A 13,077-nucleotide genomic window follows, 5' to 3' on the forward strand; every position below is an offset into this window, starting at 1 on the left:
CGCTCTCGAGCGCTCTGGCGGCAGAAACCTGAAGTGCGGCTTCAGCTGAACAAAACTTTATGAGTTTTTCTACGTATCTGTAGTGTGTCGTGACCATATGTCAACGAATGGAGCTACAGTGAATTTATGAAATCGCTTTAATCATTTGTAATAGCCCTGTACAAGTAACACTCAGCAACGAATTTCCAAAATCTAAAAGGTTCATCCGATTTTGTCGAACAACGTGTCTTTAGAAACAAGTAACACTCAGCAACGAATTTCCAAAATCTAAAAGGTTCATCCGATTTTGTCGACCAACGTGTCTTTAGAAAGCTTTCAGTGTAAACCTAAATTGGTATGAATTAAAGGCAAGTAACTTGAATAGTCCATGAGTTATTAGAGTTCAAAGTGGCCGATTACTATTGATCGCGTCAGGACATAAGTACTCCACAGTTACACGAAAAAACGGTAGCAGCATGCTTGTAAATATATTTATTCGTCTATGTCTTTGTTTATATCCGATATATACTATTCATGAAGAAATTGGTCAAATATTTACTGCGTTTTAGAAAGGACAGAGGCATTAGGCTACTGGTCTACATTTGTTGCTATTCCTTTGATATATGTTTATTTAATATGTTTATGTGTTTAATAATGTGTGTTAGAGTGTGCTTATGGTTCAGCTGTAGGAATATTTATTTAATTGCAAGTTATTTGAATGTAAATCCAGCAGTTTGTATGTGTTTCAATATTTTTGTTAGTGTGCGTTGGCTTGGAGACGTGGCGGGAGCGCTCTAGTCAATCACAGCGCTCGTTACTATGGTAGGCTACTACTGAAGTCAATGGAGAGACTGTGTGGAAGTGGGGGAGGAGTGCGTGTGTGTGTTTGAGGTTTACGGGCGCTAAACAGCGGGGTCATCAGCGCCCAGTGGGGGAGGAGCCTTGGGTGATAGGACACGTCGGGTGCTGCACGGAAAGGCGAGACGGACGGTCACGGGAAATACTTGGAGAGTGCTGAGCAGTTTGCGGGAGACAGAAATATTTCGTAATGCCGACTTGTGCACTTGTGAGATTTCCGTGGCTTCTGCAGTGAAGACGTAGGATGCGTTTAGAAGTTACTATCTCGCGTGCTATGTTGTTGCTCATAACTAATTACATGAAGTAGGAATCTATTGTTTCCAGTTATTCATTTTATATTTTATTTAATTGTTTGATCATCGACACCAATACATGTTTTACAGTAATAAAGGGCATTCTTAAAGGTACTTCTGCTATCGTACTCATCATTTAAAGTCGTTAAAATAGTACCTGCAGAATTTACTTAACTGCAATCTTTCAAGTATAAATGTTTATGTTACGTTCTAACTTCTCAGTTGCCGATTGATAGGAAACTTCAATCATTCAATTCATGTTTGTAGTCATATTGTATACTATAGACTCAGCAGTATTTGGCATGTATGCGGCAACTACGTGTCCCAGCCTCTAGACAACGAAACCAGCAAAAACTTTTAATATTTCAGCTCTGAGTCTGAGGGTACGTAGTTGAGGGCCACCATTAACATTTTTTATTTGAAAGCCCGCAGAAGTGACTCCAAAAAGTTGTGCATCTATGTTGCATCCAAGTTGAGGTACTCGCTGACCATTCGATCGTGCAGTTCCACGAATTCGCGGGGATGCTATTGTCGGCGTTTTACGCCCTGTTCCATGTCGCACAGATTGTCTGTGTGCGTCAAGTCAGGTTATTTTTGCAGGCCAGTCGAGATCTAATAGGCAAGGGGAGTGGTTAGAAAACAATTCACATACAGTTCTACTCCGATGAATTTTGCTGTTGACGTCATTATGTGCCTGTGTGAGCAAGAACCTCTTGTGAGGTGACGGACTCCAAATGTTCAATGCATACTGTTCACGTCGCAATGTTCTCCCGCGCAGAGGTTTACATCTACATCTATATACATACTCCGCACGCCACCGTACGGTGTGTGGCTGAGGGTACCCTGTACCACAACTAGTCGTTTTCCTTTCCTGGTCCAGTTGCAGAGAGAGCGAGGGAAAAACGGCTCTGTATATGCCTCCGTATGAGCCCTAGTTTCTCTTATCTCATCTTAGTGGTCCTTAAGTGAAATGTATGCTGGCGGCAGTAGGATCGTTCTACAGTTAGTTTCAAATGTCGGTTCTCTAAACTTTATCAGTAGTGTTCTGCGAAATTAATGTCTTCTTCCCCCCCCCTGTGATTTCCACTTGACCTCCAGAATCATACCAGTAACACTTGCATGCTGATCGAACCTACCGGTGACAAATCTAGGAGCTCGCCACTGAATTGCTTCGATGTCTTCTTTCAATCGGACCAGATACAGGTCGCAAACACTCGAGCAGTACTTAAGAATAGGACCGTCATTCACCGCCTGCTGCAGTCTCTGTAGGTTTGGAAGCGATTTTGATTCAAAAGCTGTAAGATGGGTGTCCGGTTCCTTTCAGTCAGGATCTCTTTCTGGCCACAATTCTGACGGCGTGTTTCGTTGCCACGTGTGCTTCACCACCGCTTGTAGACACGTTGAACAGTCCACCGCAAAGCACCAACAAATGCTGCAACTTCACACACCAATGGCCATGGATACGGCGGAACACGTTTGTCGCTTACTGCCACGGTCTCACGTCCTCACATTTACCAATGTTTACGTACGTTGTCCCCTTGAAACATAAATGTCTCATTGATTTTTACTGACTTACGATCACGTAGATGCCGTGCGCGCGCTGTTGAGCACGTGACTCGATGGTTTCATCATCTGTAAAGGCTTAACGACTCATCTCTGCGTGCGCAATGAGGTGACTATTCTTTTGCCTGATGACCTTACGTACGGCACATCGCGTGGACTGCTTTTTAAAATTTGTTATACAGTTTATTGAAAGGGAGACAGCCTGATCGAGGGAAAACTCCTACATCGAACGTAAGCCACAAGAATGATGAGGTTTTTCGTTTATTTTTACTTTTCCATTAACCATAACAAACAGGCAGAAGAAGCTTGCACGGGATATAGCGTGGATAGCTGCATTAAACCAGTCTTCAGACATAAAATCACGGTAACAGCGCCGACAAAATGGTTCAAATGGCTCTGAGCACTATGGGACTTAACTTCTGAGGTCATCAGTCCCCTGGAACCTAGAACTACTTAAACCTAACTAACCTAAGGACATCACACACATCCATGCCCGAGGCAGGATTCGAACCTGCGACCGTAGCGGTCGAGCGGTTCCAGACTGAAGCACCTAGAACCGCTTGGCCACACCGGCCGGCAACAACGACGACAACAACAACAGATACATATTAGTATTTGCTTTCATTCAAGGAAATTTACTGTGCTGTTCGCTGAAAGAAAGACGAATAACCAGCAAAACACAAGCAAACACCTACGAATGCGAAGTGAACAGTCTAATGCCATTTGCTTGCCTATAGTTCACTGTTGATCGTTTACTTCTGCTCACTCTTTTCCAAATCAAGCTTTAAAAGCAACCCTCTGAAACTTTATGTCCGCTCCCATTATGACATAGCGAAATGAAGAATATTTTGCAAGAAGTAAATCATTCATGTGTAGAAAAATTTTACGCAGTTATCTATTCACTCTGCCACTCTCATTTTTGCACCGCTATATCTCGTGATAATAATGATCAGTTGGTGGTACCTGCCGAATGAACTACAGGTCCTACACTGATAGCTCACTTATGACGCAGATAACTCCTGCGAGATGACCATGTATAGTAACCGACGGCGTGTCGTCACACGGCGCCAGAGGTGTCTGAGGGACAACAGATACCTCCCTGGCCGCACCTACCCACAGCCTTATATAGCGCCAGTATGAGGCGTGCACAGTGCTTCCTAAGCAGTCATCTCGACGACTCATTGGCTGCCGAGTATGGGTTGCCCTTGGCTCAAGTTTTACATCACACGCTGTACTGTGCGCTTTTAATGTTTTTACTGGTTCATCACATTGTCGTCAACCACACGTGCTACCTTTTTTTATGTGTTGTTGGAATGCGCATATCAGTATATGTGTAAACGTGTGTTAGTGGATGTGTATTGAGGCAATAACTAGTCTTATTGAGCAAATAGCTAAAGCAGTCTATTACACTTCCTCATAACTCCTTTGAAAACATCTAAACTTAAGGTCTTTTTCCTCTGATTTTTATTTCTCGAACAAAAGCTATGATTCTGGAATTATTCTTATTAACACAGTACTATTTTGACTAACTCATGCGCTATAGTCGATATTCACATACTATGCTTTTGAAGGAATCTTATACAGTTTTCATAATCCGTCAATTTTCGTGTTTACCTGCTGAACACATCTTCAGAAGGTATCCAGCCCACTAATCAACGCCATCTCAACGTCTTTCCTGTATTTTATTTACCTATTTCTTACAATCATTGCTAACGGCCTTGCCACGTTGTAACACCGGTTCCCACACGATCACCGAAGTTAAGCAACGATGGGCCTAGTTAGTAACTGGGTAGGTGACCATCCAGGAGAAACATGACGCTGAAATGAAGGCCTGCCTGGAACAAAATAGAAAACAAATTCCCGGATTTCAACTGGCCTCAAGTATGGACAAACATTTCGGAAAGCAAGCTACCAAAGCTGGTACCGTATAGTGGAAGACAGTAGCCGAGCAGCTCTTCGTAAGCCACACATATCTGTGGCTGATGGTATGCGACGCTTGAGGTGGTGTATAGAATGACGCCAGTGGGCAGTGAACGACTGGAAAAGAGTAGTTTTGGAGTGATGAAACACACGGTACCGTGTCGCTATACTATGGAAGGGTTTGGGATTGGCTGCTGCCTGAGGAACATTACCTGGCATCACATTTTGTGCCAACAGTAAAGTACGAAGGTGGTGGTGGTATGGTATGTCTGTGTTGGAATGGAATTCCTTTAATGCACAACAGGAAATGCTGAATGCGGAAAGATATGAACACACTTTACAACAGTTATTACTGCGTGCAGTAGGGGAACAGTTCGGAGACGATGACTGATTGTGTCAGCATCATAATGCACCCTGTCATAAAGCAATAGCTTTGATGCAATAGTTAGTGCCCTGCTGAAATGGATTAGCTTGCCCAGAAACCCGACCCGAGCCCTGTGGAACGTATTTGAGATGAGTTAAAATATCGACATCTCTCCAGACCGCAGACTCCAACATCATTACCTTCTCCGGTTTCAGCTCTTGAGGAAGATTGAGCTCTCATTTCTTTACGGACTTTCGGACACCCCAGCTGAGTTCAAGCCATCATGAAGATGAAATGTAAACACACCCCATATTAATGTCCACTAATAGATGTACGGACACTTTTGATCAGGTAGTGTATGCAGAAGCACTTCTGTGAAGTTCGCGAAGTAGTATACTGAAGCGCCGAAGAAATTGGTATAGGCATGCGTATTCAAATATAGCCGGCCATTGTGGCGGAGCGGTTCTAGGCACTTCAGTCCGGAACCGCTCTGCTGCTACGGTCGCAGGTTCGAATCCTGCCTCGGGCATGTATGTTGTTGCTTTCCTTAGGTTAGTTAGGTTTAAGTAGTTCTAAGTGTAGGGGACTGATGACACCGACACTGGACTGTTGATGACTGGAAACATGTGACCTAGTCGGACGAGTCTCCTTTCAAATTGTATCGAGTGGCTGGAGGTGTACGGGTATGGAGACAGCCTCATGAATCGATGGACCTGCATGTCAGCAGGGGACTGTTAAAGCTTGTGGAGGTTCTGTAATGGTGTGGTGCGTGTGCAGTTGGAGTGATGTGGGATCCCTGACACGTCTAGATACGACTCTGACAGGTGACACGCACGTAAGCATCTGTCTGATCATCTGCATCCAATCATGTCCATTGTGCATTCCGACGGACTCGGGCAATTCCAGCAGGACAATGCGACACCCTACAGGCTAGAATTTCTACAGAGTGGCTCCAGGAACACTCTTCTGAGTTTAAACACTTCCGCCACCAAACTCCCCAGACATGGACATTATTGAGCATATCTGGGATACTTGCAATGTGCTGTTAAGAAGAGATCTCCACCCCGTCGTACTCTTACGGATTTATGGACATCCATGCAGGATTCATGGTGTCAGTTCCCTCCAGCATTACTTCAGACATTAGTCGAGTCCATGCCACGTCGTGTTGCGGCACTTCTGCGTGCTCGCGGGGGCCTTACTCAATTTTAGGCAAGTGTACTAGTTTCTTTCGCTCTTCAGTGTAGAAAAGTGATGGCACATTTAGAGCGCAGCTATGTTGTTAGACCACTGCCGAGTTCGGCATAGTTTTCATCTAGCAGGGTGTTTCATGTTTTACAGTACCAATAAAGTTTCTTTACATTCGAGCCAAATTAGCATTATTTGTATTGTAGCACCCCACCCGTCACTTATCTGGTTTTGGCGTGTGTTCACCCCAGCTAATTGACCAAAAGGTCAACACAGAGTGCAAACGTGCCCCAATATCGGATAACGCAACGAAAGTAATAAGGCCCTGTGACTCCTGATTGAACTGCGGTGGCAGTGTTGATATTAATTGATTCAGAATTGATCACTTTTAATTAAAAAGGGGTACACATTGATGTTATATTCAGCTATTGAACACCAGATGCAAATGTTGAACATAAAATTAATTCAGAAAGTGACTTGGGATTTCAACTACTTGATTGAAAACAGATGCAGTCCATTAGCACAAATTTATTTTAACTCACGACGTTCAATCATCACATTACGTGACTCGCCTAACAGGCAGTGGGAATAAATTGCGTCTACGTGGAGTAAAATGTGATAAATCAAAATTAATTCCTATCTACTGACCCAGGCGCAATGCGAAGTGCGAGAAGAATTCCCCAATTCACGGCCCATGAAACCCTCGTGGAAACTTTGCCAACGTGATCCAACAAATTAATCAGTGGCCTAATTCAAGCCAGAGCGGGTGCAATATCACCGAATTCAGTGTGGCGGGGCGTCGTCGTCGTGAGGACGTCAGCCGGCCTCGTGGTGCTGCAAGGCTGCGCTCGTCTATTCACTCCTAGCTATCTTGCTTAGTACAAAACTGAACCAAAACTTTCTATCTCCAAGCTCAATCGTTCCATTTGCTAAGTCCTAAACTGGAGAGATGCTCACTCTTTCTCAGGCAAGCTGAGTAAAGAAAGCCACGTCCGCACTCTAGGCAAGCTGGGAACGGAAGACCACTACAGAGACTTCTCCCAGCCCGCTCTTCGCCTCGGTTTCCCCTCCAGTAAAATCTCTACGCCATTTGCAGCGCAAGACGCGTTAAATATGCTTCGCTTCCCAGCGCCGACAAATGCCTGCTCTGGGAAGTGAACAAATTCCCCCAAAATTTCCCTTCCTCTCGATTTCTGCTATTTCGCTCCTCCCAGGCCACCCATCAAGGTTAGCGTCTGCACAAAACACCAATTTTTCCGGAATTCTGACTCCCAGGAGAATACTTCAAATTCCTCGGTTCTATGTTCCCATCAGAGGCCAGCGTATTTCATTCTGTCGCTCTTCACCTGATTTACTTCAGACTCTGTGGACCGTGAATTCAGCGTGAAGTTGCTATAGTGACGAACACGCATATTTGGGCCTCTGTTGACCGCTCCACCGTAGCTTTGCGCGGCTTTCTCGCATGTTTCACTGAAAACGGGACGACGGACATTTATCAACAGGCATACAAGTTCTCCGTCTGCTTCCCGATACACCAGCATGGGGTCAACCACCCACCCACTGTCACTCATCTTAAGGCAGCTGGAGGCCTCACCCCATTACCGCTTTCTCAGAGCTTGAGCCGCCCTACGCTGCCTATTGCCACTTCCCTTCGCCACTCCCCAGCCTGTTAGGGTCACCTCTGAATACTTCCCTGGGATAAACTAGCTTCCATTAAATCGACGCGTTTCCACATAGATTTCATGTCGTGTGAACTACTTTAAAACCATCACCCGACATTAATTATTCCAATACGTCCATACTATACCCTCTACAGGATGCATTGTGCATTGTCAGTCATTTTGCTCAGCCCTACTGCTCGTTCAACGTGAGTTAGGTGATCTTTAATGACTTCATGTAAGGGGCATAGTTCTTGCCATCTTACAGTATGATCTATCTACCTACATCTATCTACATCTATACTCCGCGAGCCACCTTACGGTGTGTGGCGGAGGGTACTTATTGTACCACTATCTGATCCCCCCTTCCCTGTTCCATTCACGAATTGTGCGTGGGAAGAACGACTGCTTGTAAGTCTCCGTATTTGCTCTAATTTCTCGGATCTTTTCGTTGTGATCATTACGCGAGATATATGTGGGCGGTAGTAATATGTTGCCCATCTCTTCCCGGAATGTGCTCTCTCGTAATTTCGATAATAAACCTCTCCGTATTGCGTAACGCCTTTCTTGAAGTGTCCGCCACTGGAGCTTGTTCAGCATCTCCGTAACGCTCTCGCGCTGACTAAATGTCCCCATGACGAATCGCGCTGCTTTTCGCTGGATCATGTCTATCTCTTCTATTAATCCAACCTGGTAAGGGTCCCATACTGATGAGCAATACTCAAGAATCGGACGAACAAGCGTTTCGTAAGCTACTTCTTTCGTCGATGAGTCACATTTTCTTAGAATTCTTCCTATGAATCTCAACCTGGCGCCTGCTTTTCCCACTATTTGTTTTATGTGATCATTCCACTTCAGATCGCTCCGGATAGTAACTCCTAAGTATTTTACGGTCGTTACCGCTTCCAATGATTTACCACCTATGGCATAATCGTACTGGAATGGATTTCTGCCCCTATGTGTGCGCATTTTTGATTCATTCGCAGAAAAGTGTGCTCATATTTCTCAGGTTTTTTTCCCCCTGAGATGGAGCCAGACGTTGGGAGGTGTGACGCCATCGGCCACTGTGCGGCGACGCGAGGCCTGCGAGGCGTGGCAGTGCACGGCACGGCACGCCACGTACACGCGCGGCCGCTGCAAGCCCGCTCGGGCCGCGGCTCGCCTCGCCTCGCCACCGCGGCATTATCTGCCGAGGCCGCAATTGGCGCACTGCGGCTGCAGATTAAAATTAAAGCGGATAGCCGCGGCCCCGCCGTGCTGTGCTGTGGTGTGCGGTGCTGCTCGCCAGCATCCAGGCTCTAGCGTCAGAAGCGGAGGAAAAAAGACTACGCTCTCGTGAGGTCGAAAATGAGATATGTAGCTCATCACGCATTGTTCCTCCTGCTACAACCTTTATCTTTTCTGTTACTTTCTTCTTGTCTCATTCCCTATCAAATAATCTCTTCTTCTGATCCACAATTTCTGTTTGCTCTTTTTCTTCTTTGTGCGAGACGCTAGTGTAACCAGTTCTACAGATATTGTTTCTCTAATTGGAGTGACAAGAGACATAGAATGGATTCAAAGACGCGCTGCTAGGATCTGAACACGTGGACATGGACCATACGAAAGTGTACCAAAAAAAGTTCGGAAAACTTACTGGGAAATCAGTTATTACTGGTTTTTACATCTTAAATTTACAGCAATTATTGAGAAGTATTTTTACACCAGACTCGTTTCAATTTCTTTTCCAATCAATCTTCTGTGCTAATTCTGGAAATATGGACCCACAGTATGTCTGTACATTTTGGTCTTTAGAAGATTAAAAGGAATATTTCCTTATAAAGTTGACAGACTAATTGCTTATGGTGTTTCTGCCTCTTGTTAACATACTCTTCCTTTGTCGTTGACGTAGGATGAGATCGAAAGAAATTTTATTTCAAATTTATTCTTGGCAATTTTTCGCCTTTTTGTAGAACCACTTTCCCTTATGTTGCATTGCCTTATTTCTACTTCAGCTCACTTTGTAAAACTTCACTACAGAATTAGAAATGTATTTCACTTATGCCACATTAAGGCCCGTGTTTATGTTCATTCGTTTGTTTTCTGTGTAGGCTTTGAGCTTTGCCAATATGTGAACTAATTTATTTATTTTTCATCTTATGTGTGTGTGTGTGGGGGGGGGGGAGGGGAGGACAGAGAAAAAGAGGGAGACAGACAGAGAGGGAGAGAGAGAGAGAGAGAGAGAGAGAGAAAGAGAGACGTGATTTGATTGTTAGGATGGAGTGGGGTCGCTGTGAGAGAATGTAGATTAGTGCAGTAGTCTTAGATGTGCAGGAAAGATGTGAGTGGCAGCAGGGGCAAGGGGTTGAGACTAGTTGTTCGAGTTTGGAAGAGGAGGAAGTGATAAGAGGGAAAGACAGGAGACGGTTGTGGTCAGTGAGAACTGAGAGCGGTTGGGAGGCGGCTGTGAAGGTGAATATGTAGAGGTGTCGTCATTTGTAAGCAGAGACTTGTGTGGTGGATTGGGAGGCAGAGGGGTGAAACACGTCTGAAATTAATATCTACATTTACATCTACACGGATGCTCTGCAAATCACATTTAAGTGCCTGGCAGAGGGTTCATCGATCCACCTTCACAATTCTCTATTATTCCAATCTCGGATGGCGCGCGGAAAGAATGAACACCTATATCTTTCCGTACTAGCTCTGATTTCCCTAACTTTTTCTTGGTGATCGTTCTTCCCTATGTAGGTGGGTGTCAACAAAATATTTTCGCATTCGGAAGAGAAAGTACAAAAACGTTCAAATGTGTATGAAATCTTATGGAACTTAACTGCTAAGGTCATCAGTCCCTAACCTTACACACTACTTAACCTAAATTATCCTAAGGACAAACACACACACCCATGCCCGAGGGAGGACTCGAACATCCGCCGGGACCAGCCGCACAGTTCATGCCTGCCACGCCTTAGACCGCTCGGCTGATCCCGCGCTGCAGGAGAAAGTTGGTAATTGGAATTTTGTGAGAAGATCCCGTCGCAACGAAAAACGCCTTTCTTTTCATGATGTCCAGCAAAAAATCCTGTATCATTTCTGTGACACTCTCTCCCATATTTTTCGATAATACAAAACGCGCTGCCTTTCTTTGAACTTTTTCGACGTACTCCGTCAGTCCTATCTGATAAGGATCCCACACCGCACAGCAGTATTCCAAAAGAGGACGGACAAGCGTAGTGTAGGCAGTCTCCTTAGTATGTCTGTTACATTTTCTAAGTGTCCTGCCAATAAAACACTGTCTTTGGTTAGCCTTCCCCACAAAATTTTCTGTGTGTTCCTTCCAATTTAAGTTGTTCGTAATTGTAATACCTAGGTATTTAGTAGAATTTACGGCTTTTAGATTAGACTGATTTATCGTGTAACCGAAGTTTAACGAGTTCCTTTTAGCACTCATGTGGATGACCTCACACTTTTCGTTATTTAGGGTCAACTGCCACCTTTCACACCATTCCGATATTTCTTCTAAATCGTTTTGCAGTTTGTTTTGGTCTCCTGATGACTTTATTAGTCGATAAACGCCAGCGTCACCTGCAGACAACCAAAGACGGCTGCTCAGATAGTCTCCAAAATCGTTAATATAGATAAGGAACAGCAAATGGCCTATAACACTACCTTGGGGAACGCCAGAAATCACTTTTATTTCTTAATGTAGCAAGCTTAAGACGGAAAAACTAGTAATAATCGATTATCTCAGCTATTGGAGAAGATGGTCAAGTAAACAAACATGTTACATGGATGGAAATCGTCGGAATGAAGGCGACACGCAGTTGATATAAAGAAGCATTCGAAGAAGACTGTGCGACCGTTATACAGCTGTCATCCTATATCCCGCGTAGGGATCCTGAGAAACCTTTTACACATCGTCGTAGTACACGTATGTCAGAACAGACATGAAAATAAAGTTTTGTAGATAAAAAAAAACTAATTTAGCTAACGTTCGCAAAATTACACACACAAAATACAAGTCTAGTCAGACGACCGTAAATAAACGTGAATGGTGCAAATTATAGTAGTGTTTTTCCATCAGAAAAGTTGCGCTGCAATTCGTACCGATGTTAGGTCGAAAACACGTGCTAAACGCAAAAACTGAAACGTCCCCTTAGAAAAATTATTGAATTACTGTGGTGATAAATCTCTTACATTATTTGATTTTCAAACAGCTGAGCAAAACTGAACGTACTCAGACATTTCACGCTCTTTACCTATTCTGATCAACACTAAACTGACACACAATATTTTTAGCACAACGTAATCTGACTTTCAAAAATCCCTACAAAAGAATGGCCCTGACTAACATTAGCCTATACCTTTCACAAATCACTTACCTCACAAAAATCTTCGTTACTCGAACTACTGCAATACAGCGGGCGCCACTACTGCCAGCTAAATAAAAGATTCAAACTACTGAAGGCACTAACTACTGATAGGCACAGTTAGCAAAAGAAAGATTTTGATAGAGAACAAACAATGTATTTACCTTAATATTGTTCAAAGGTCATATTATATATATCAGTTCATGACATACAGTCTTACAAATGTACTGTCTCTGATGGACACACGTCCAGATCATCCGCTCTCAAAAATCCGCCATCTCACCTCCCCACATCCACCACCGCTGGCGGCTCACCTCCAACTGTGCAACGCTACGCGCTGTTAACATCCAACAGCCCAACACTACAATAGCGAATATTACAACAATGCCACCCAGCCACAGACTGCACACAGCACAGCCAGTGTTTTTCATACAGAGCGCTACGTGGTGTTACCAATATAAAAACCTAAACAACCTACTTACATAGCCCCTTTGCTCCCTACAAAAAATTTTACAATTTCTTTTGGGCAGTGGCCAATACAGATTTGAAATTTTTTTTTGATAAGTACAAATACAAAGAAATCAAATGCACACACTTATTGATACAATCTTGGTCAAAAGCTAAAATTTTCTCACAGTCTATAAAGACAGTCCTGATCATTCATCACAGTAAAATTGCAGTGTTTCCTTTTTCTCAATGTATGAGCAGTAAAATAGAATGCACACGGAAGTAGTGGATTTCCATGCAGTCTTGAAGAAGTAGTGTTGTCCTTCCAACGGAAAGACAGTGCTTACTCTTGACATGCAGACAGGTAATAGGCCTCAACAGAGCAAACCCACAGCAGAGTCAGTCGAAGTTTTGAAGAATATTGGTAGGTAGGTCATCACAGAGCAGACCCACTGTAGTCC

The sequence above is a fragment of the Schistocerca serialis genome, chromosome 1, assembly GCF_023864345.2.
Source record: "Schistocerca serialis cubense isolate TAMUIC-IGC-003099 chromosome 1, iqSchSeri2.2, whole genome shotgun sequence".
NCBI lineage: Eukaryota > Metazoa > Arthropoda > Insecta > Orthoptera > Acrididae > Schistocerca > Schistocerca serialis.